Genomic DNA, 26,624 nt, shown 5'->3' on the forward strand with positions numbered 1-26,624 from the left:
GTGTGTGTGTGTGTGTGTGTGTGTGTGTGTGTGTGTGTGTGTGTGTGTGTGTGTGTGTGTGTGTGTGTGAGAGGTTTTTCCCCCGGACGAGCCCTTATAATGTAACCTACGGTGCCTCCACTTGAAGAGGATCAAGATATACTCTCGGATCTTCCACTTATACTGTAAATTAACCCTGGGTTCTTTTAATTGAATGTCGGCGAGGTGAACAGAGAGATGAGACAAAGAGTCAGATGGCAGTCTGTAAAGTTTACTGAACTCTCACAGCACGAATAGATCACAATCCGGACCACGCAAGCATGCACCTCCACACACGGAGCGAGCAGTTGTCAAGTGGTGGTCTCGATAATACATCGTCACATCATTTATACATTTGTCGTGGCTGCCCCTCCTCCTGGCTTAATGATTGACAGTTGTCGCGTCATCGCTTGAGGACAAAGAGAATATGAGCGGGAATAAAAGGCACGAGGGAGGGGGATTCCGGGGGATTCTCAGTACATGCTTCCTCGTAGAGGTGGGGGCCATCTGCAGTCCCCCGGTTTGTGGAGGCCTGCATGGTGTATATATATGAGTGTACTCATTGTGCTACCCTAGTCATTACTCTTCTCATCATGACACTTGAGGCAGATCATTGAGAGTTCGAAGCAATTTAACTGATCTATGTGTGTGTATCTGTGTGTAGGGGTTTATGTGTGTGTGTATGTGAGCGTATGTCATGTGTGTGTATGTGTGTGTTTATGAGTGTGTATGTCATGTGTGTGTGGGGGTTTATGTGTGTGTGTCTAAATGCAAGAGTTAATGGATGTTCTCTAAGACGCGGTGAGGGGGCCATCTGGTTAACCGGTTAACTAGTTTACCGGCCCACTGGTCAAGGGTTCACCGGGTCCTGAAGAGTCCAGGCACTTCATCTAAAAATTGCATGTAGATATGTGTTTGAAACAGTGAGGGTGAGAAATGGTCTGATGATCTGGCTGTAAACAAATTGTTTTTGATTTGCCTTCTTGACTAAGCTATTGATGTGATGTTTGTAAGTGAGGCATGTGTGTCAAGAGTTACTCCAAGGTATTTTACTAGTGCCTGTTGTCTTTAACTGTAGTGTCTGTCTGCTGTCTTCATAACCACACTGTGTGTCTGTACTTCTTTATTACATTTTCTTTTTATCTCTCTCGTCCTCCCCAATATTTTTTAACTCACAGCCACCACTGACACACACATTGGGGGATGTTTTAAAAATATAATTTAACATATAATATAATATAATAATTTGTGCTTCACCAAAAAATTTGGTCAGCAGCCGCCACTATGGCACAGGTGATACAAATCACGCTGATGGATGGAGGCTCCGCACCTGTCTTCTAATCATCACACTACACCTGATACCTGGATCTCCATTCATCAGCATCAGATTTTCTTTAAAAATGGCCTGGCAAGTATCTTCCATATTACTTCTTGTAATAATGTTTTTGTGTCTGTCTTGTGTGAATCCTCTTATGTTAATGCTATCATGTTTTTGTCGTCATGTTTTTCCCGTGTGCAATCGTTTTCCCTGTGAAGACTTATTTTTGTTTTCTCTCTCTGTGTCATCCACAGTTCTAACCCCAGCAGGGCCGGACTGGGGAAATAATTCATACCGGGAGATATAGCGCGAAATATAGCCCCAATCAGGCCACTTTTTAAGCGAGGGGTCTGGGGGTCCCCCACCAGGATTTTTTTTGTTACAAAGACTTAATTTCCTGCATTCTGGTGAATTTGAGTGCATGTGAATCACAAACTAATGAGCCAACAATTGCTTAGTACAATGTAGCCTACTGTTATGGACCTCAAATAAAACTGTTGTGGCACTAGCAATGCTACTCTCTCCACCTTCAAAAAGAAAAAAGCAAGAGCACAACATATTTTTCTATTTAGTATTATAATACAGTTAACCACTCTCTCCTGTAAGGGCCTTTCTTTTTTTTTGTTTTATCCCTCTCTCCTCCACCCTCTCTTTCTTCCACTGGCCATCTTGACATCAACGTTAATTGACTTTCGCTCTACTGTATCTCTCCCGAGTCCCTCACTACCTGGCTCATTGCCTGGCTGTTATTCTGCATCTGAGTGCCGTCTGCCATTCCATTCGCCGCCTCCGCTGTCAATCAGTTGTATCGCCTGGTCCCGCCTCCACCAATCACAAGCGGCAGCACGGCTCCATTGTGTGTGTGTGTGTGTGATCCGCGTGAGGGAGACAGAGTCAGATAGTTCTCCAACTCTGTCGCAGACAGTGAAATCCTGGTTGTTCCCCACCCACCTAGGTTATCTAACTAACTACTTTTTTCTCCTTTTCAACGTATTATTAAATGCCCTACGGGGTTGAACATTATCCTGTCTCCCATGTTGAGCATTTGAGCCCACCTGTTAACGAGTCCTAACAGTGTCCATAACAATAATACAATTCAATGAATAACAATTTGTGTTATTAATTGAACTAATTAGTGTAATAGAGCTGATCTCACATTCCTTAACTGCACTAGAGAAACACAATCGATTGTGTTTAATATGTCATTAGAGCTAATTCACCATGCTACAGAGTATTCTCACCAAAAATCTATTGAGATTTCTCAAATATTGTGATTTTTTCAGTGAACAGTTAGCGACATTGATCCATCACAAAACATAGATGGTTTGTGTTTAAATTGGGAACCTAATAGATTCATGTGTTTGCAGAAACAACAGCCTTGCTAACGGACAGATTCCGTCAATTCCAAACGTTAATCCTCTCCAAACATCACAAATATGGCAGAGGTGGACTCATTATCAGCCCTGTCCAATAAACCGATACATATATACAGTTTGTAATAATTAAAAACATACGTAAACGGACAGACACAATGGATCAATGCAGCCAGGCCCTTAACCCCATACAAAAGTTGTCACTACTTTTTATTCAGGCTGGGTAGCTACTAGCTACTCTAATGTAGTTGCAGTCCACATGCAAAATATACTGGCTGCTTTGTGTACACAATTTGATTAACCACAATAAGGACTGCATGTATTAATTATTGCAGAGTGGAATGGGACAAGGCTGCCCACCCCAGACTCCATATTGAACACCACCCCGCCACACTCTTTTGTCTGTCCATAAATTGCCTAATTTCCAATCTCATTGCTTACATTAAGGTTCATTTATGGTGAGTGACCTATCTGCATGTACAGCCGGCAGGCTAATGGTTTATTCATTCCCCAGCTCCTCTTAGGCCTCGTGAATGCACTGCACACGCTGCTAAATGCTGTATTGTTACAGCCACTGAACATGCACAGAGCATTCTGGATAGGAGCTCAAATACGATGGCTGATCCCGGGGATTATTTGGGATAAGCTGTGTATATGTATTGTCATATCCCCTTCATGAATATCACTGTGTATCTGAATAAACAGAATATTCCAAATATCACCATGGAAACTGATCAGTAAATACATGTACAGTAGGCAAAAAATTACTCATACACTGGTAAAATAAAATCACCAACAAAGGTTTAGCAGGATATGGTCTAGTATTGGCCAGACATTTCCTCACACTGTACATTCTGTACCAGTGCAGGAGAAAGGTCTGACAAAATGTGTTAGCATGAAGGACTAAACGACAAGCTTTCGCAGTTGTTTTGTTTCTCTTCAACCAATCACAATCATCCAGGCTGGCGCAGATAGTGTGTCATTGCAAAAATAGTGAAGGGCATGGAGATTTCTTACAGGGGGAGTTGGCCAATAGGAGTGTCCCATGGACAGACGGGTTGACCGATTAGCGGCTAGCTAGAAGTGGACATGAAGATGAAGAGTTTGTTCTGGTTATCATAAGAGGATATGATGATATATTAATAATGTGCCGACTCCAACACTGAATACTTTTGTAACCTGAAAAATATATATCTGAATAATTTAATGTTATGCATGCGAACACACACTGAAGAAAAGTATACACAGCAATACACTTCAAAAATACTTCTCATCACCTTCAAAGGCCTCAACAACCTGCCCCCCCACCCCCCCCCCCTACTTCTCTGACCTCCTCCACCGCCACACCCCTACCCGTCACCTCAGGTCTGCTCCAACCTCTTACTTCCCATCAGGACCAACCTCCAGACCTGGGGCGACAGGGCCTTTGCTGCAGCTGCCCCCTCCCTCTGGAATGCCTTCCCCAGCCACATCCGCAATGCCAACGCCCTACCATCCTGTAAGTCAGCCGCAAAACCCACATTTTCACTCTTGCTTTTGACCCATAGCTGTTTGTTTTGTTTCACTGTTCTTTTTTTATCCTACACTGTAAAGCCCTGAGAAAAATGCTATATAAATCAAATGTATTATTATTATAATCATTACAATAAACTGTTCAGAATAACAAACACTTCTGACCCAGGAAGTTTCAAAGGGGATCAAATATAATATGAGACTGAAGGAAAATATGAAATATCTTTCTTTCTTGTATTTTTACACTCATCTTCTCTCCTTCTCTTTTTCTCAAACATACATTACTATGCTCTCTATGAAGGTTTGTGTAAACATAGGTTTTCTTTAAAGGTGCTGTGGAGGATTAATACACCCTCAAGTGAGGTCTTCACCCTTCCCCCGCAAATGTTTACGCCCTCCCCTTCCCCAAATCTACAGCTCCCCCCCTCCCTCTCCTATAACTATAAAAGATCCCTCCCCCTTCTATTCTTCCTCTTCTCCCTGGTAGGCCGTATGGTGAAGGCTGTATCGTTTCATCCTGTTCCCACCTCGGCGAATTACACAATTTTCACTCTGGGTGAAAGATATATTGGTGTAGATTTAGGAACAAAAAGTTCTCCATTGACAAAATAGCCCATTTTGCGCAATCATAATTTTAAAGTCGGGACTAGATCTTTCCTCGCAAACGGATATTTTGTTCCCACAGAGTTTTATTTGATGCAATTGGTGCTAGTTCGGTCACGTATCTTGCGCCTGACCATTAGCAGCTATTGAAGTGGATTCCCCAAGCTATTTCGGTTCTGCTCTGTTCAGAACCGGGTTGCTTTAGTACTCTGCGTTGTGATTCATTAGCTTTAAAGCTCTGGGAATCACTTCTCTTCTTTCAGCGATGCAGGCAGAAGGAATTAGGAGGAAAAAGGTTATATAACAGCTGTTTAATCAAAGTTTAAGAGTGTATACAAATTACAATAAGAATGCTATAGTTGTGATCAAAAACACTATGCCGTAATTGAACAAAACTAGGCTAATATAACAGTAAGGAGAATGCTAGTTGATAAGTGGTTGAAAGTCTTTGTTCTCTTGCTGATAACAAAGCAGTTGGTTTTCCCTCCAAAAAGTTCCTTTGTTCCTTCCGCCTTGCTTTTGTGGATGAGATGGTAGAGGTCTTGTCGTGTCGGTTGGGTTTTTCAGAGTCCTCTTTCCCCCATCACACCCAGATCTTATAGCCAGACCTGCATAATCTTGTGATGTCATCAGAATGACATCACCAAATTCTTTCCTCCAATCCCAGGCCTGCTAAGCTTGCATTTGAAAATAAGGGTTTGGCTTAATAGGCCAACCCCCTTCACATTAACCCAGATATATTTCTTTACCACAAAGTCTGCTGACTTTCAATAAATTGCTACCAAATCTAATCATTATGTTAGCTTACATCAATATTTTATAAACTGAATAGAATATAACTGAATAACAGATTAAATTAGAACTGGATAGAATAGAATACAAATCTGATTAGCATAGATGAAGAGGATAGAACAATCAATTAATCAAATTGAACATAAATGAAAACAGAACAGACACATTAACTAATTGTAGACATTGAATTTCTGCAAACTGTAGTTCAGATCAATACAAAATGCTCATATCTCTGATCTGTGTGTGTGTATATATATATATATATGTATGTGTGTCTATGTGTGTCTGTGTGTGTCTATGTGTCTGTGTGTGTGTGTGTGTGTGTGTGTGTGTCTATGTGTGTGTGTGTGTCTATGTGGGTGTGTATGTGTTATGTGTGTATGGGTAACTAAAGCTTCCTGCCTAATAGTCTCACATTGATGATAAACATTCTACCTCAGTAAACACACATAAGTTACTACTCAGAGTTGCATGTCCTTGTGTCCCCCAGGCCGTAAAACAGCTGATAACACTTCATGGGCGCTTTGACCCTTTTAACCTCATCACCTCATTGTGTTCGCTAGGACTTATCTGAAATCCTTCCTGTCCCACCCTAGGAACCAGGTGGTTCTATTGTTCAATCACTCCCGAAAGGGGAAGAAGATTGGCTTGTTCAAACAGTTTATTTTAGCTTTTACAGCCGGCTATTTTAAGTGGCCCGGGACACAACCTGTTGGGAGGATTCTTGCGTTGACTTACTCAGGCAGCTGTTATCTCTAAATATAATACCTTAGTTTAATTGTTGTTCCACGTTGACTGTTTCTTTAAGACTTTTAGATCTATGTTGGGAATTTACCACAGTTCCCCACTTGGATAGTTTACCTATCCTTAATATGTCAAACATAGATATCAATCTCTACACACTACTATCTAGATAATACTTAAGACATTTTAAATCATATTAGGATAACATATATATGGTTTGCCACACTCAGATCCTAAAATTCAAATTAGCAATTTCAGTTTTTGTGATCGTGTGCACAGTCTTTAACAACCTGTTCTCGTACCAAGATCAATTTCCATTGGTTTCAACTGTGAGTTGTCAAATTCTGACTTGGAGCATTGAGGAGGGGGGTCTATGTTTTCTAGATTTGACCCGGCCTCCTCTTTATTGCTCAGAGCTGGTGCAGTATCACGACTGCTGGGTGCAACTCCCCATTCTGGGAGGTGGAATTTAGAAAGCAAATTGCCTTTCTCATCACACTCCATCTTCTGTCGAGCACATCTTGACTCGTGTTGACCTCTATTTGGGGGTAGAGCCCCCTGCTGTATCTTCTATTGCTGTCACAGCGGTGAGGAGGTCGTCGCTGGCTGCTCGACCCTTTCGCTGGTTGACTCCCTGGTCAATGGTTGAGGCCTTGCTTCTGTTGACAGCCGGAGTTGTTGCTTAGGTCTAGCCGCCTGTCTCCTCGTTGGTTGTCTGTCGTTTCCCTCTGAAGCCTCAAGACTCGGTCACTGCGTTGGCCAAGACTCTCCCGGCCCGAGAGGTAGGCGTCTCCTGGTTCTCCGCAGTGTTGTGGTTCCCCATGGAACCGCTGCGTAGACACTAGCCAGTGTCCTGGATCAACAGTACCGATGGAGTCCTTGTCTTCCTTGTACCACACTCTGATGACTGTTGTCTCCCCAATCTCCCATCCGTATCCTGCAGTGAATATATATCGCTTCGGGGGACAGTGCAGGTCACTTCTTACCACAACAATTGATTGAGAATCCATACTTTTCCTCCCTCAGACTCTCTTTACTGGTCTGAGCTTTGACAACTTCCTTTTCCAAATCATTTATCTATATATTTCATGGCTTCTAGATCATAACATTTCAAAATTCTGAAAAATTCACATGGCTCTCATTATATTATGCTGTCAAAACAGTATACTCCTCCACCTCTCGATGTGGAATACACATTCAAACATCGTTACCTTCGTCCTCTGGACAGCTGCACCCGGACCGGACGGTCAGCACTGACACATCCACTCTCCCAGTAATCCTGTGTGTATGGCAACAAATCACAGTCCGCCTTAAACACACATCTTCCACACCACAAGCCAATTATCAATTGCACATGTTCACACCCTACACAAGACTAATTTGGCCAATAGCGACCAAACCTATTGAGCTTCATCAATGTACAGAGAATCATGCTTCCCAACACTTTCACCAATCACGACACACCCCCAGCCCCTAAAACCGGGTATTCAATGGGCGGAGAACAAAAATCCATAACTAGCTCATGTTCCCAGTCCATTTTACAGACATATACTACCCTGTCCTGATGTGTCGAGATCACTCCCAGCTTGCCAGGTACCCTAAGAAAAAATATACAGAAAGAAAGAAAACAGAAAACAAAACACACAAAGAAAAACCATGCCAAACCAATAAATGAAAAAATAAACCAAACTTGTGAGCTTTTTCTTTTTTCTTCTGAGCTCATTTTTAACCTATCATCTAGAGGCTTATGCACCCCCGTATTAACTAAGAAACAAAAAGGGAAATCAAATGAATAAACAAAATGAACGCTCCCGGCCTAAGTCAGGAATTGCTCGTAACACACTAGAAAAGAGAAGTAAAAATAAAAGTAAATAAACACCTATATCTATTCCTCATAACTGTTAATACGCTTCTATCAATACCATAAAAAACTAGAAACAACTATGGGTCTTTTTAATTCCTTAATCATGCAGTCCACCCCTTGACCAATCTGAATGTTGACCAAGCATGGATAACTTACTGACCACTAGCTTCCGCAGTGTCACATCATCACACTGTCTAATATTGAATACCTAATATTAACTGTTTAACATAATTTGATCCTCTTGTTAGTCTGATTAGTTCATGCATTTGTCAGTCACTCATACATCCGTTTTTAGTAACTTTCATTCATAATCTAATCACCTAACACCTCTATTTATTTTTTATTCTATTTTTATTCTAATCTAATTAGGAGCATATTTTATCATTCAATATATCCCACCTTTACCCTAGTCAGTTGCATATATTTTTATTCTGCCGGTGGCCTCTGCAGACATGACCTTTGAAAATGTCCTTTCACTCCACAGATCCAACAACACTGGCGGTCTCCCCCGGGTTGTGGGACCCGGTGGGTCAGCCGCCTGTGACCGGATGACCCTGGGGTCATCGGGCCCAGAACATGTCCTGGTGGTATGCCATCATCGCCATGGTTCCCTGGAGCCTGTTCGGAGGAGAAAGCCACGTACCTATCTGGTCCAGTCACAGTTCCTTGAGAGGGGCCCGTTGTTGGGAGGGGCCCGCCACCTGTTTCTGTACAAACACGCCCTGTTGTCTTATAAGGCGCCGCCTCTTTCCCCATCTCAGTGCTGGCGGCTTGACTCCCCATTGCTGGGCTCCGCCTCTCATCTTGGCCTTGGTGCTGCGGGGGTCCTGGACAGGGGGAGTTTGCGGGCTGTGGACAGTGTACTTGATACCGACCTTGATTTTGCCCACGTCCACCTCCTCTGTTCCCCCCTTGAGGACCTCCTGCTGTGGATAGATAGTGCCCCAGGCCACATTCCCGTGCGATATGACCAGTCTCCCCACACGTCCAACACACCACCTTCCGCACCGGGAATCCATTCGGATTCCTGCCTCTGCCTCCACCTCTTCCTCGTGGGTGCCACCTCGTGGGTGGTCCTATTGGGGTTTGTTGTTGTTCCGGCGCAGGACCCCCTTGTGGCCCCAACTGGGCCCGTCTCTGGCCATCTGGTTCTCCATTGGAACCTGTCTCCCCTCCGGGCTGTGTGGACTGGATTAGGCCTTGGAGATATTCCACTACCTGTCTAGCCTTGGCTAGCTGTTGTTCGAGAGGGAGGCACGTCTTTAACTGGCAGTCATCTGCAACGGACACTTCAGCGTGGATCGACTCGGGTAATACAGTTGTCTCTGGGTCGCTTGCTGCAACGACTCCCTGTGGCGGAGTAAAAGACATTATTTCCAGTCCCTCCGTCACACTGGACACTAGAGGGGAGTCGATCACATTCCAGTCAATCAAGTTAACGTCCAATTCGGTCAATGTAATGTCTGCAGAGGTTATCGGCATTATCTTGATTTGGGTACGCATTCTATACCGGCCTCCTTTAACTACAAGGTTCTGTAATGGCCTGAATATCTTTGGCCATCTTTTCGTCACTTTTATTGTGACATCTCCAGTCGTTGAAATAGACAGATTGTCTACCCTTTCTATGGTCAGTGCATCTAACCCTCCGGTTGCTCCTATCTGTGTATTTTCCATTCTCACCTTTCTTCAAACACTCGTAACGTCACCGTTTGGAAAGCAAGTTTCTCTGTATTCAAACTATTTTTACCAAACTTGAGTTAATTTCACTCACACTTCTATATTGGTGTAAACAGGAATTGATAACTCGCTCTTGTGATACTATACCCCCTGACTGTCAACAGTCTCTTTGATTTCCCTGTTGGGGTTCGGAATTGTCAGCGCTGGCCATCCGTCCTGGAGCAGCTGTGAAGAGAGAAGCAAAAAATACACTTAATTATCAGTGACATTTCCCATTCACAATCCATCATTTGTCTTTAAGCATGGAATGTCGGGCATCTCCTATACTAAGATCACTTGAGAGCATTTGTGCAATTTTCGTTTTTGATTTATCAATGACACAGCCTTATCTTTTTTCAGTTGTCTCCATTGGAAAACGAGACTCTCAATCCTGTTGTCCTGATCCTCCTTATTACAACTCCGGGGAACTTATTTTGCACCAGCCTCCTCCTTCTGTTGGTCAATCAGAAATTTGTTATTTACAGCCTATCATTTCTAAACATCTGCATTGGACATGGTAATTTAGGTGCATAATCTCACTTTTACTCTAATTGTTCTTTGCAAATGACTATGTGTATGTGTAACTATATTTATTTCTGTCCGTGAAAGCCTAGTATGTATTTCGCTCATATTACATTATACATATCAGTAACATACATATTTTCCATTCATAATCTCTCACACAGTTACTATATTTCCCCCGTAACACCTAACCCCTTAGGTGTTAAAACGCGCTTCTCACGAGAACAGAAATCAATTTTCAGTGTCTCATGTCACTGAAGTCCCCGTGCATTTAGAACAGTGTCACACAACCCGTTCATAACCACAGGCCGCCGACACCATCCCCACATTGAAAACCCTGCCGACCAATGACATCCCACTGGTCAACTCGTCCTGTGGCCCACGGCATCACCCCCAGTTTGCAACCTGGAACGCGAAACCCCGGGCCTCCTACTCAAGGATATTCAAAGATCATACCACTCACAACCACCGCCACACACATACCGCACTTCCGACACCACTCACCCACCGTAACCACAGTCACCCAAATACCCACACACAATATAATCCGATGCGCGTAGTGTGGCAGCGAGCCTTTGACGAGTGCACGCATAGCGCACCCCCGTTAATGCGCGGTGGCAGACAGCGAGCCCACCCCCGCCACGACGTTTAGCAGTCCCCGTACCCCTGGCAAAATGAAAACTGTGCGCAGTGTGGCAGCAAGCATCGACGAGTCGCACACATAGCGCATCCCCGTCAAAGCGTGGAGGCAGACAGTGAGCTACGACGAACTGTCCACCCACACCCCCATCGCAGGCGCAGCCGAGCAGAGTAATTATGCTCCGACTTACGGCCCACCAACATGAACGCCACACAAAAATACTGACACGGAGCCCCCGCCTTACCAGCCGGAGCTTGTCCAAATGCAAGGAAAGAAGTACGAGCGCCTTGTCGACCAAAGCGTAGCCCTAACGCCAGCCAATACCACTGCCAGCACTAGAAATTCCCTAAAAACAACAATAAAACTGAATATGGAACAACAACACCCGCTCAATAAGTCCCAAACTCAACCTACCGCCTTTGAACCCTACAGTAAACAGAAATAAACAATATACCTAGCACTACACCGCGTCTGAAACCCATAAAAAAACAACATATTTATATACAGGCCCAAACTAGGAGAGAAAGAGAGAGCGTTTCGGGGGGGCCGAGGGGGGGGGGAAATATATGGAAGAGAGGCGGTGTGGGAATGAGGGGAGTGAGGGGGAGGGAGTGAGAGGGGGGGGGGTAAGAGAGAGAGAGAGAGAGGGAGGGAGAGGGAAAGAGGGGGGGAGGTGAGAGGGAGAGGGAGAGAGGGGGGAGGTGAAAGGGAGAGGGAGGGAGGAGGGTGAGAGAAGGAAAGAAAGAGAGGGGGGGGTGAAAGAGAAAGAGAGAGAGAGGGAGGGGAGGTGAGAGGGAGAGGGAGGGAGGCGAAAGGGAGAGGGAGGGAGGAGAGGTGAGAGGGAAAGAAAGAGAGGGGGGGGTGAAAGAGAAAGAGAAAGAGAGAGAGAGGGAGGGGAGGTGAGAGGGAAAGAAAGAGAGGGGGGGGGGTGAAAGAGAAAGAGAAAGAGAGAGAGAGGGAGGGGAGGTGAGAGGGAGAGAGGGGGGAGGTGAAAGGGAGAGGGAGAGAGGGGGGGAAGGTGAGAGGGAGAGAGGCGAAAGGGAGAGGGAGGGAGGAGGGAGGGAGGAGAGAGAGAAGGAAAGAAAGAGAGGGAGAGGGGGGAGGGCGAGAGAAGGAAAGAGAGAGAGGGATAGGGGGAAGGGCGAGAGAAGGAAAGCGAGTGAGAGAGGGGGAAGAGAAGGAAAGAAGGAGAGGGGGGGGGGGGAGAGAAAGAAAGAGAGAGAGGGAGAGGGGGGAGGGTGAGAGAAGGAAAGAGAGAGAGGGAGGGGGGGGGGAGGGTGAGAGAGAGTGTACGAGGGGGAGGGGGGGCCAAGGCCCCACAATCCACCGCCAGATTAAAACACAACAATCCAACCTCACTTTACCAGCACACTAACCCCCTAATGAAAACGTTCTGTGAGCAGAATCCAAAAATATTCATCCTGTCCTCTTCCGCCCCCTATCGTATTCCTAAATAAACTCCACCCTCCCCTTAACAATGAACGCTTGGTGCCCTCCCAAGATGGACGCCGGCGCCCCTGCTAAAATGGACGCCCCCTCGCGAGACATCCCGAGAGCCCCGTCATGCCATGACGTCAGCACAGTTAGCTTAGCTTCGTTAGCCACGTCGCGGGCCGTCAGACCGCGCACCCTTACGACGTCACAACCGGCGACCATTTTAGCCGTTAGCGCGGCTAGGTAGCATTAGCTTAGCTTCGACCATGATCCCATAAAAACTACCCCCACCGACTCACCGACCCGTCTCGCCGCGCGGGCCGACACCTCACAATGTAAATATAACACCACATTCCCCACAACAGAATCCTAATTCCCTCAAAACGCCAGTGTAGTGATCTAAATAGAAATACACAAAAACATAACAGCCCTTAGGCCGCCTCAAAACACTAGTTTGACCCCTCTGTCGTCACCACCAGCGAGCTTAGAACGACTTCCGGGTCCCCGCAACATATAATCCCAATCACCTTAAACATTATACATCTATTTTATCCGCCACGAATATGAAAACTTTTAAGTGCCTTACACATCCCCGTAATCACAAGACACTATCGATCGACCTTATACATTTGAACCTATGTCTATTTGTCCGCCGTATCCTCCGGTCGCCTCAGAGGCTACTACAGCAGCTAACTGCTGCTGCGTTCCACGGGCCCCGGAAAACCGGCGTTATCCTTACATTTCCCCACGGCCAACCGGTGACTTAAATTACATAATAATACAACTATACTCTCACACGTACCACCAATCATTCCTAACCATAGCCATTTGCCAACCATACATTCATACACGCTTCCTAACCACAAATAAAAACACAAAATCAGCATTCACGCACATTACCGTCTCTCGAACGTTGCACAGCAGCGCGACTAGTAAACACTAGACTAAACATTATCGCACACACTTTCATACTGCATGTTTAAGCTCACCATGTCTTTTGTTGAATTTCCACTAAGTACCTATCAGTCCGAATTGTTTCATTAAGTACTTAACACAAACAAATGTCTAACCATAGCTGCAACATTATTATTATAGTCCCTGACGCGTGCGGTAGATCACCACATCCCGTCAACAACCACCGGGCATATTTACCCTCCGTCCTATAGACAGTGTTTAAGTTTACCATATCGCTTCCTATAGCTTTTTAACCGACTTTTCATTAAGTACTATTTTTTGTTACAGCCTAACGCAGTCTAATTAACACGCCTGCTGTGCACAAAGTTAAACAAGACCCTTACAGTCTGCCGCACACGTACCTTCGTTTAACTTTGAGCACAAATCAGACCCCGCTTCTATCAAATAGCCACGTTAGAAGTGTACTTCAGTTCCTCCGTAGAACTATTCCCCGTACTTCTGTAACCCCACACGCCACTCCCTGGTTCCGAAGGTTCTCCTCATGCTCTCCACACTTAACTTGTATGTTCTGAATGGTAGCAGCGCTCCGTTCTCTTCCCATATTCCCTGTGCTTCAGCCCTACTGTAGAACATACCCCGCACCCCATTTTATATAGAGCTGCTCCTCCCAGTCAGAACACCCAAATCATACTTTAATAATCGCGCTCCCTGACCCGAGCATTACCTACTAGGGTTCTGGTAATCTCTCGAGCAACGCACTCTATCGCACGCACACAGGACTACTGTGGTTTCCTGGCCAGAAAAACCGTAGCCAGTCGCAATACGACGCTCAATAACCTGTCTCGCGAACCAGTCTTGGCGGTGTCGCTCCCTCCACCATAACTGACTTGAATGTTCTGAATAGCAACAGAGTTCTGTACACTTCCCCATATTCTCTGTGCTTTAGCTCTACTGTAGAACATACCCCGCACCCCATTTTTACATAGAGCTTCCCCTCCCATCCAGAACACTCAATTCAATTATTTACTACTTCATGTTTACATGAGGTTAAGTCTTTAGTCTCTTTCCCCAACCCCTTGTTGTTCGAACTGAGCAGCCCATTCTTCTTCAACACTCACCTCTCTCACAGGAACGAAGCTCACGCAGTTGTGTCCTCCGTCGTCCGCCGATGAGGTTGATGAGTGAAGGGAAAAAAAATCTCGTCCAGGGCCGCCACTTGTTCACGGGTCAAACGGCACCAAAATGAAGTGGATTTCCCAAGCTATTTCGGTTCTGCTCTGTTCAGAACCGGGTTGCTTTAGTACTCTGCGTTGTGATTCATTACCTTTAAAGCTCTGGGAATCACTTCTCTTCTTTCAGCGATGCAGGCAGAAGGAATTAGGAGGAAAAAGGTTATATAACAGCTGTTTAATCAAAGTTTAAGAGTGTATACAAATTACAATAAGAATGCTATAGTTGTGATCAAAAACACTATGCCGTAATTGAACAAAACTAGGCTAATATAACAGTAAGGAGAATGCTAGTTGATAAGTGGTTGAAAGTCTTTGTTCTCTTGCTGATAACAAAGCAGTTGGTTTTCCCTCCAAAAAGTTCCTTTGTTCCTTCCGCCTTGCTTTTGTGGATGAGATGGTAGAGGTCTTGTCGTGTCGGTTGGGTTTTTCAGAGTCCTCTTTCCCCCATCACACCCAGATCTTATAGCCAGACCTGCATAATCTTGTGATGTCATCAGAATGACATCACCAAATTCTTTCCTCCAATCCCAGGCCTGCTAAGCTTGCATTTGAAAATAAGGGTTTGGCTTAATAGGCCAACCCCCTTCACATTAACCCAGATATATTTCTTTACCACAAAGTCTGCTGACTTTCAATAAATTGCTACCAAATCTAATCATTATGTTAGCTTACATCAATATTTTATAAACTGAATAGAATATAACTGAATAACAGATTAAATTAGAACTGGATAGAATAGAATACAAATCTGATTAGCATAGATGAAGAGGATAGAACAATCAATTAATCAAATTGAACATAAATGAAAACAGAACAGACACATTAACTAATTGTAGACATTGAATTTCTGCAAACTGTAGTTCAGATCAATACAAAATGCTCATATCTCTGATCTGTGTGTGTGTATATATATATATGTATGTGTGTCTATGTGTGTCTGTGTGTGTCTATGTGTCTGTGTGTGTGTGTGTGTGTGTGTGTGTCTATGTGTGTGTGTGTGTGTCTATGTGGGTGTGTATGTGTTATGTGTGTATGGGTAACTAAAGCTTCCTGCCTAATAGTCTCACATTGATGATAAACATTCTACCTCAGTAAACACACATAAGTTACTACTCAGAGTTGCATGTCCTTGTGTCCCCCAGGCCGTAAAACAGCTGATAACACTTCATGGGCGCTTTGACCCTTTTAACCTCATCACCTCATTGTGTTCGCTAGGACTTATCTGAAATCCTTCCTGTCCCACCCTAGGAACCAGGTGGTTCTATTGTTCAATCACTCCCGAAAGGGGAAGAAGATTGGCTTGTTCAAACAGTTTATTTTAGCTTTTACAGCCGGCTATTTTAAGTGGCCCGGGACACAACCTGTTGGGAGGATTCTTGCATTGACTTACTCAGGCAGCTGTTATCTCTAAATATAATACCTTAGTTTAATTGTTGTTCCACTTTGACTGTTTCTTTAAGACTTTTACACAACAGTTTGATTAGATCTATGTTGGGAATTTACCACACTATCTTTGTTGCGAGGTTGTCGCAACAAAGAGAGCTGCTATTGGTCGATCCGGTGTCAACAAAGAAATTGCATCCACACTCTAACGTTATGGACTAAAATGGACAGAAAAGCACCTTCTAAAGTTCGCAAAAGGGTTTCTAAACAATGTTATATGCATTGCATGTCCGTTCAGAAAGAACGTGTACAAGATTTTACACAGACACGTGGGATAGATATAGAAACTGCGTCGAACGGTGGCTTAACCTACCAGGTCAGAATCATACCATTGTGGACACATACAAACATTGTTTAGTGATCGATTTGTGTCATAAATGTCATGATATCTGTATGTCGTGTATGTCATAAATGTCATGATGAATTGAAAATGGGGGACACATTTTTCCGTTTCGTTCGATTAATACCCAGGGATTAAAGTTCTCCTCAATTTGATTCCAAATCGCGACGGATTTTCCGTACATTTTCTACCTGCTGCATATGATTTGTAGAGCCATACAATCTATTTTGATGTCGGTATTGGGTAGCCTATATAAACAATAAAGCACTTTGAACTGCAACCTCTGTATGAAAAGTGCTATACAAATATACAAATAAAGTTATTATTAATAATACGAGAGCATATACAAGAACAATGAATCTCACTGCCATGTATGATACATGTAGCCTATACGCCATGTGTAGCCTGCCTATATGTGATCAATACAAACTTGAACTTGAATTCCATCATGTCTGTGTGCGGGACTGCGGGAGCAATGTAAATAAGAACGTGCACTGAAAAGTTACAGTATGTAGTTGGTTGATTATTTGTATGCCTTTCCTCCCGGCATGCAGCAACGACATGTATCAGGCAAATGCGCATCACTGAGTGAATCCCTTTCTATTCACATAACTGCATTTGTGATGGAGCTTTGACAGCTACAGTAACAGTCTATTGCTCGATCCATCTCCAATATCACGATGGACCGTGCCATGTAGCCTATGTATAGCCTGCCTATGTGATCAATAAAAACGCGAACTTGAATCCCATCATCATATTTATATGTTGTGTCTGTCCACTATGTTTGTTAATTTGTTATTTCCCCCCCCTATCTATGTAAAGCGACCTTGGGTCTCTTGAAAGGCGCTATATAAAATGAAGCTATTATTATTATTATTGTTATTATTATTATTATTATTATTATTATTATTATTATTATTATTATTATTATTATTATTATTATTATTATTATTATTATTATTATTATTATTATTATTATTATTATTATTATTATTATTATTATTATTATTATTATTATCACGTCTGTGCGCGGAGCTCACAAAAAATAAAAAATAAAAAACTGTCTTTTAGTCTCAGTGAAGTTTCAATGGAGGTAATCTATTCTAACCAACAAATTGAAGTAGAAAGCATTTCGTTGTGGCCAATCTTATTTGGAAACATGACACAAAATAATAGTATTTCGCTTTTTATTTGAAACAATATTTAATCGCGTTTGGAGGTGGGTGTTCTGCATCTGCCCCCCCGTGCCAAACAAGCAGGCCAACCTCTTGTTCGAGCGTGAGCACGTTATAATTACACTGTCGCTATTTTACAATGAACTATAATGAATTATGGGTCATACAGAAGTTGAACACGCCAGTGTTGAAATGAATGCACGGAAGCTTATTTACGCGTTACTGCGATATTCATATTCTACCACCGGGCGCCAGGTACGCACGGCCGGAGCTGTGCGTAGATATACGCACAAAGTCAAGCACACGTTCAAATTGATAAGTCCCACACTTTGCTTAGAAACGATCGTACGCACGGGTTACGCACATATCTGTGCATACGCAACGTTGATAAATGAGGGCCCTGGTCTCTTTTGAAAGATAACATTCTGAATTTTCTTACACAATAAAGAAAAATCACTTTTAGTGCTAATTAAATAGAGTAACATAGGGCTGAACTTGAGTTGAACTTGAACTTGTGTACTTACGTTTTTATGTAGTAGTTGCAATATTAAGTACATTTTCGAGCTAGTTGTACTTTACATGAGTATTTTCATTTTAGGGAACTTTGTACTTTCACTCCATTACATTTCAAAGGAAATATTGTACTTTTTACTCCACTACATTCATCTGAACCCATCAGTTACTAGTTACTTAGATAAAAAATATTTAGCATAGAAAACATGGCAAAAAATTATGCCTGTATTTTTTACTGTTGTGAAGCACTTTGGACTGACATTTCTGTATGGAAAGTGCTATACAAATAAAGTTATTATTATTATTATTATTATTATTATTATTATTATTATTATTATTATTATTATTATTATTATTATTATTATTATTATTATTATTATTATTATTATTATTATTATTATTATTATTATTATTATTATTATTATTATTATTATTATTATTATTATTATTATTATTATTATTATTATTATAAATAAATTATAAATTATACACCAGTGCACCAGGAGGGTATGCATGAGGGAGATAAGGGGAAGTTCAGATGAATGTCCAGCAGGGGGAGGTACAGATGGGAAATGTCTGTGCAAAGGTGGGGGTAAAGGTGGGGGTTGTTGAGGGGTACAGAAAGGAGAGAAGGGTCCTAGCGGAGGAATATTGTTCATGAGTGGAGGGAGACCAAGGGAGAGAATGTGAAAAGGTGGGGGCTCTTGAGGAGTACAGACAGGGGAGAAAGGTCCTGGGACAGGTGGACCCTTACACATACATCATGTAGAATGCATACTTTTATTTTAGATACTATTAGCATATGCGAGGACTTGACATGGACCACACACATTGACAGTGTTGTGAAGAAGGCACGACAACGCCTCTACTTCCTCAGGCGCCTAAGGAAGTTCCAAGTCAGTCAGAAGATCCTTAAGAACTTCTACTCATGTACAATAGAGAGCATCTTGACCGGCAACATCACCTCCTGGTTTGGGAATAGCACTGCACAAGACCGAAGCAGACTACAAAGAGTGACACGTTCAGCCGAACGCACAATTGGAGGGGGGCTCCCCACCCTCCAGAACATTTACAACAAGCGTTGCAAGGGCAAGGCTAAGAGAATCATTAAAGACTCCAGTCACCCGAACAACTGCCTCTTTGAACTGCTGCGGTCAGGCAAGCGATACCGGAGTCTCAAGGCGAGCACAGAAAGACTCAGAAGAAGCTTCTATCCCCAGGCCATCAGGCTGCTAAACGAACAATGAATGAACACTACACAACAACAACCACCAAACGCACATAGCACACACATCCACACGCACACACTCACTTTAAACAAACACACTGTAGCACCCACTCCACACACTTTATAGCACACACCCACTTTAAACAAACACACTGTAGCACCCACTCCCCACACTTTATATTTATTGATGAAGGATTGCACTACAACTCGTACACCTTACTGTAAATTGTACCTAAATTGTACCTCATCCCATTTCTGCTTTGCACTAGATAGTACTGTACATTAGTACACTGCATAGTATTGTATATTATATGGTAACTCAGAACATTGTATATTATGTCTATACCGAACACTGTGACCTCATTTTCTTCTTCTAAATTACATGCTATACTATGTTATTTGATACTATCTTGTCTAGCACAGTCTCTGGAGCGTAACAGTAAGAAGCATTTTGTATGAAAGTATTCTGTACTTCTGTATGACAACTATTAAAGAAACTTGAAACTTGAAACTTGAAACATTATAAAGGCCATCCATAAATATCTGTCTAGAATCAAAATAATAAATAGACTATTATATTATTCCCTCTGCAGGCGCCTGCTGTTCTGTGTTCTGTTCATTTTTTTCCTATATCCCCGTCCCCTTCTTGGGTCCTGACTTGGGTTTTTAAAAGTCAAGTGAGTACATAGTATAATGAATGATAAGGCATTCTGTTCCTTTGAGAGAGGGTGAGTGGAAACCGTGAAAATGTAACACACCTCAGTCACCTCTGTTGCTGGAGCACATAATATTTGCCATCACATCACAGTTTGCTGGGCAGACTAGGCAATCAAATGCTTTGGCAATATTTAATTTAATGGTAAATGGTGCATTTATATAGCGCTTTTATCCAATGCGCTTTACAATTTGTTCCTCACATTTTACCCATTCACTCACACATTCACACACCAAGACAACAGAGGCAAGGTGCCAACCTGCTCATCGGGAGCAATTAGGGGTTACGTGTCAAGTACAATTCAACCGTGAGGAGCGGGAATCGAACCAGGAACCTCCGGATTACCAGGTGACTGCTCTACCTCCCAAACAACTGTCACCCCTTTACTACCCTCTTTACACTACTGACCCAGGTTAAATGCCATTGCATACCCAGTATAGAATTAATCATGGACAATTTCCATAGATGTGCTTTTGCCTTTCATCTACGATTGTTATTGCATTGCAGAGAAAAGTCAGCTGTAATCAGTGGATATCCTGCTACAGTTGCTATATAATAATAATAATAATAATAATAATAATAATAATAATAATAATAATAATAATAATAATAATAATAATAATAATAATAATAATAATAATAATAATAATAATAATAATAATAATAATAATAATAATAATAATAATAATAATAATAATAATAATAATAATAATAATAATAATAATAATAATAATAATAATAATAATAATAATAATAATAATAATAATAATAATAATAACTACTTTATTTGTATAGCACTATTCATACAGAAATTGCAGTTCAAAGTGCTTCACAACAGTAAAAAATACAGGCATAAGCGAGCATAAAAAATTAAATACAAAAAGATAGAGAGGTAGCAAGGTAAGGTAAATCACAGTTTTTCAGTAATACAGATAATAAAATGGAATAGATTAGATAGAGTAAAAAAGTGTGGTTTGATTCAGTTTAAAATAGGCTAAAAATAATCAAATAGAACGGACAGTAAAAACTGTGATAAAATTGTTCAATAAAAAATATATAACAACAGAGCAGTGTATCGCTCTTAATACTTTGAGTTTCTTTACAAAGTTCTAACATACAACAGAGCATCGCTATAACATACAACAGAGCAGTGCATCGCTCTTAACACTTTGAGTTTCTTTACAAAGTACAGTTCTAAATGACCTTATAGAACAACAGAGCAGTGCGTCGCTCACAACAACAGAGCATCGCTCTAACATACAACAGAGCAGTGCATCGCCTTTGTTTCAAACAGATGGACAGACACAACATATCTATATCTAATATGTATCTCCTTGTTCCCATTGTTCCCATCCCTTGTTCTCCTACATGTATGTTCTCATATATGTCCCAATTGATGCTCTTTATCTTTTGTATTTATTGGAATCACAAGGTCTCGTCTTGAATCTTAAAAAGATTAGCAAATGCTCTTTAATATGCAAATCTTCCTCTTCTGCAATATTAGATTGATGTAAACAAATAAATGATGACAACACTTGTTATATTAAAACGTCATAATATGTCATAAGCCTATACAAGTGAGACAATAGATTTGCATGGCATGGATTGATACACTTTTCAGAACCACAGTGAAGGACAGCTCCAAATTACAACATACTATACATTTGCAGCTGAGCTGTCCCTTAGGGAACTGCTATGGTATAGTCTGGGAAACACTTGCATATAAGCAAGCTCCTTTTGAAAGGTATGCCTTAGAAACCTTTGTAGAAAGCTTAGTTAAGTTGTACCTGTATTAACCCTGTTTGGGAAATTTGTCCACTGCGTTAGACCCATCCTAACCACACATTGTGGCCCCTGGGGACAAACTCCAGTTGTAATGCCAGTACCTTGGTCAAGGGAAACGGCAGGAAACCTAGCATGCATGTTTTTTGGTGTGGGAGGAAACCAGAGTACCCGGAGGAAACCCATGCAAACATGGAGAGAATATACTGTATCCACACAGAAATGCCCCTTGCTGAGGTTTGAACCCCTGACCTTTTTGCGGTGAGGCAACTATTATATTGCATTACACTATTGCACTATTTTACTCTGTCTATTCTATTTTACTATTTTTATTATTGTCTATTTTAAAACGGCCATAGAAACAAAACATAAACAAGGTGGCCTATTGGGATGTTGGAGCCTAATTGGAATAACTATGTGCTATACACATTTGTATTATTATGTATTGTTATTATTATTATGTATTGTTGTTATTATTATTATTATTATTATTATTATTATTATTATTATTATTATTATTATTATTATTATTATTATTATTATTATTATTATTATTATTATTATTATTATTATTATTATTATTATTATTATTATTATTATTATTATTATTATTATTATTATTATTATTATTATTATTATTATTATTATTATATTAACAGTGCTAACCACTGCCCTAAGGTACATCAAAATTGGGAAACCCAGCCCTGGGCCCCGTTCCCCGTACCTGGCTAACTGGCTAACATCGGGTTAATTGAATCTGGATAATGGGACTCTTGATCGACTTAGTTGAACCAGGTACGGGGAATAGGGCCCTGCTCTCGACCAGGCTCAAACTTTTTGATCTGTTGTCATAGTGATTTAGACAATCGAGCGTCGGGGAACAGAAAGGTCCGGCTTAAGTCAGGCTATACTGGAAATTATCCGGCTAACTCAGTTAGCCAGGTACGGGGAACGGGGCCCTGGTTAAGTTCAGTTAGCTGGATGAACCATGGCCACGCCCCCGCAAAGAAATGCCAGCTCGCTTCCTGAAATGATTCTCACAGTCTAGATCTGCATTATACCATTCTGAATTATGTTCTTGTGCTTCGTTTGAAATGTAAAATAATATGTCTGCAGTAACGCTGATAATAAATCATATTCAGCCTATGAATTTACTTTGTCCTATATAATGCACGTCATATTTATACGGATACGGCGCTCGCGAGTCGCGACACACATGCAAATGTGAATCCCGCTGGGATATTTTTAATGAATGAAACCTATCAGGTGTTTGGCTCTGATTAGTTTAATATTCTTCGCTGTGTATTTGCTTAACGGAGCACCCGGATGCGTTTCATTCAAGCTGAAGCGTCTATGCGCGGATTGTGGATATGAATTATGAGGAATCTGAATCTGTGGAATATTTAATTGTATCACTGTGATAGTGTCACACGTTATTGTGATATTGTAACTGGGATTAAAATATATGAGGAGATGCGCTGTTTGATGGATTTGATGACGTGACGTGACTTGATAAATTGAATGAGCCTTTGACGTTTTTGATGAATGAATTCGAGAAAATGCATTTATCTTTTCAAGCACTGTTATCTGATGATGAACATGAGGTGTCACTGGTATAAACCAAATGGTAATCAATTCAATGCATGTATGGATTAGGTCCGAAACAGATTAAAACCTGATTAATAGTGTAACTGCAAGCCTCCCTCCAAGCCTCTTTTTGGAAACCATGTATTTATATAGTACATAATATTAATACCTAAGCACATACAGTATACAGATATCCTCATGATATAATTCGTATCAATTAGATATACTATTTGGGCTTGTTTGTATCGTTATTCTGAAAGAGCTGAACTAATTATTTTCGCTAGCAAGATCTCATTTGATTATTCATTCCATAAGCCTATACTGCCAGCAGGCACGCCCATTCTGCAATCTGTTAATAAAGTTTTAAATCAATCAATCAATCAATGCCGTTAGAAGATCAGGATTTCTGCTATCGACACTTGCTGTCTTTTCAGCTGAGGCGGGCGTGCGCAATTATCTGGAGTCTCAAGTCTGGTTCAAATGAACGAGACTGAATCCACCTTCGAGGAACAGGAAGATCCCGGATTCAAACATCGGGTTAATTGAATCTGGATAATGGGACTCTTGATCGACTTAGTTGAACCAGGTACGGAGAATAGGGCCCTGATCTTTGTACCCTTGATACACTGTTGATATTTCATGCCGTTTTGTAGCCAATAAATCAATACAGTGTTGACTTGGCACACTACCAGATGACATATTAGATTGGTGGAAAGTGAAAGTCATGGACATTTGTCTATTGACTTGAGTTTAAGTACTTATTATTATTTCAGATTTTTAAATTGAAGCAATTCATTATTTATGGGAGTCCAGGGATTAAAGCTATAAATGTCTAATAATCAAAACAGAACAGAAATGTGAATTGAGGGCAAATTACTAATTGACTTTGTTTATGACTGTCTGCCTTAATGAATAGCATCCCTAATTCATTATGAATCGAAAATACCTTTTTCATTTTCAAAAGGAAGCTTTGAGGTATTTTGCAAAAAAGAATACATAATAATATATTTGTTATTATGTCCGTGACGACAGGGTTCGAGTTATCACCTGAGAGCTATGGGGGCCCCCTGAATGTTTTTTTACTCTTTTTTTTCCTGAAATTTTGGCCGTTTTCGAAGTCATATTTAGAGGAATATCTCATTAGGATTAGAGTCTAATACTAATGAAAACTAATGAAACTGACCCCCATAAATGTCCAAAGCCCCCCTCCCACCCCCTCCTAATGTACAGTTTTCTCCCCCACGTATATATTTTCTGTTAGGATCTCTGTTTAACAGTACTGTATATTTGTATATATTGTATGTCACAAATGTAACAGTACTGTATATCTGTATGTCATGTATGTCATTAATGTCATGATATATATCTGTATATCTGTATGTTGTGTATGTCATAAATGTCATTATGAATAGAAAATGGGGGACCCTGATGTAAACAAGACGAAAGTCTTTCTCTGGTCTGCATCCCCTTAACACTTTGATTGCCTAAGGCTAAATTCATGATATACCATCCGTTGCCAGCTCTATTTAACATGGAGAAGTTCCCCTTCTTTGCAGGGCTATAACTTTTTAAATTATATTGCTAGATTGCCATTATTAGGGCCCATTCAAGGTCCTATATGTATTGTTCATGGTGTAGCAACGTTAAACTTTTTCATTCACATATTCATACTAAAATATGATCTAAAGTATAAGTATGTTTTCATCTCTTTCTGCAGCTTTCTCCAGAACGTGATTTATAGCCCCAAATGCATTATATTGATGATGAAATACAGTTTGGTAGGAATCTGTGCGAGATCAAAAATTTCAATTGGACGTACTTCTAGAAGTTTCTACGTATCATCTGATGATGACCGGATGGGCGGGGGGGGGGGCGTTTATAATTCCGTGGGCAGCGTTATACCATTCATCTAATGTGGGTCAAATGTTCATCATAGCAGTTAGTGTCGAACACGGTAATATTACACGCTAAAACTCACCCCAGTCTCCGCGGGCCGTTGGGCGATCAGCGTGGGGTAGACAGTTTTCCATTATGGGATGTCGAAATACCCGGTCCATTTCCAGGTTGTATACTAGTATATACGTCCAAATAACGTTGTTTATTGAGTTAGGGCGAGCGATCGTTTATCGAGTGTTTCAAGATGGAGTCGCGGGAGCTATAGAGAGTGGCCGGAAGTAATATGGGTGATCATCACTTCATCCACATGACTTCCTGTTTGGCGCTTCTGCCGATCGGCCACCAGATGGCGCTCTTGAACCGCTAGATGGTTGAGAGGAGGCCAGTACTGTGTCTCAGGGCTGCGGAGGAAAAATATGATTTCGATCACAGATTTTTGAAATATTGATATTAAAGACGAGTTACGGCGTCCTCTGCAACTTTAGCATGGCTAGGAAAGACGCCTAAACACGCTAAAGTGTTAACACTTTCTCTGCCACGCTTATATCCATCAATGTTTGATCACTGCCACCAGTCTAAGCCTATGGAGATGTTTACCTTCTTTGCAGGGCTATAACTTTTTAAATTGTATTGCTAAATTGACATTACTATGGCCCATCCAACATCGATTATCTACCGTTCAGGATGTAGGAACGTTTAACTTTTTGAGTTGGGGGGGGGGGGGGGGGGGGGGGGGTACAATGCAGACAAACAGCTGCATACAGTGTGACCATTTCACTCACATTTGCCCATTCATTTTTGTCATAGCTCCACCTACAGGCCTAATGGAGAACACCAGGAGAACACCAGGATGTGAATGGAGGGTGAATGTGAGGTATATTGTGTAAATAAGTTTTGATTGATCGCAAGACTAGACTGTAAAAAAATAAATAATAATAAGTTACCAGAACTTAAAAATATTGAGTTCAGTTACTGTGCATTATGGTTTTCAGTTTTCAATCCATAATAAGTTAACAGAAAAATAAGTACACAACCACATTATTTCAACCTAATAAAACTATGTTTATTGTCATTGTTTTAAGAACACAAGTTGACTTGGTAATACTCACATTTTGAGAAAAAAAAATTGCTTTTAACATGTGCAATGTTCAATGAAATAGAAAAATAAATAATACAATTTGTTGATTGATCCCACTGGTCACAATGGTGACCGTAATTTTTTTTTTTTTAGTACAGTCATTATGTCAGCCCTCGGGGGGGGG

Source organism: Notolepis coatsorum (genome assembly GCF_963971535.1).
Source record: "Notolepis coatsorum genome assembly, chromosome: 11".
Classification (NCBI taxonomy): domain Eukaryota; kingdom Metazoa; phylum Chordata; class Actinopteri; order Aulopiformes; family Paralepididae; genus Notolepis; species Notolepis coatsorum.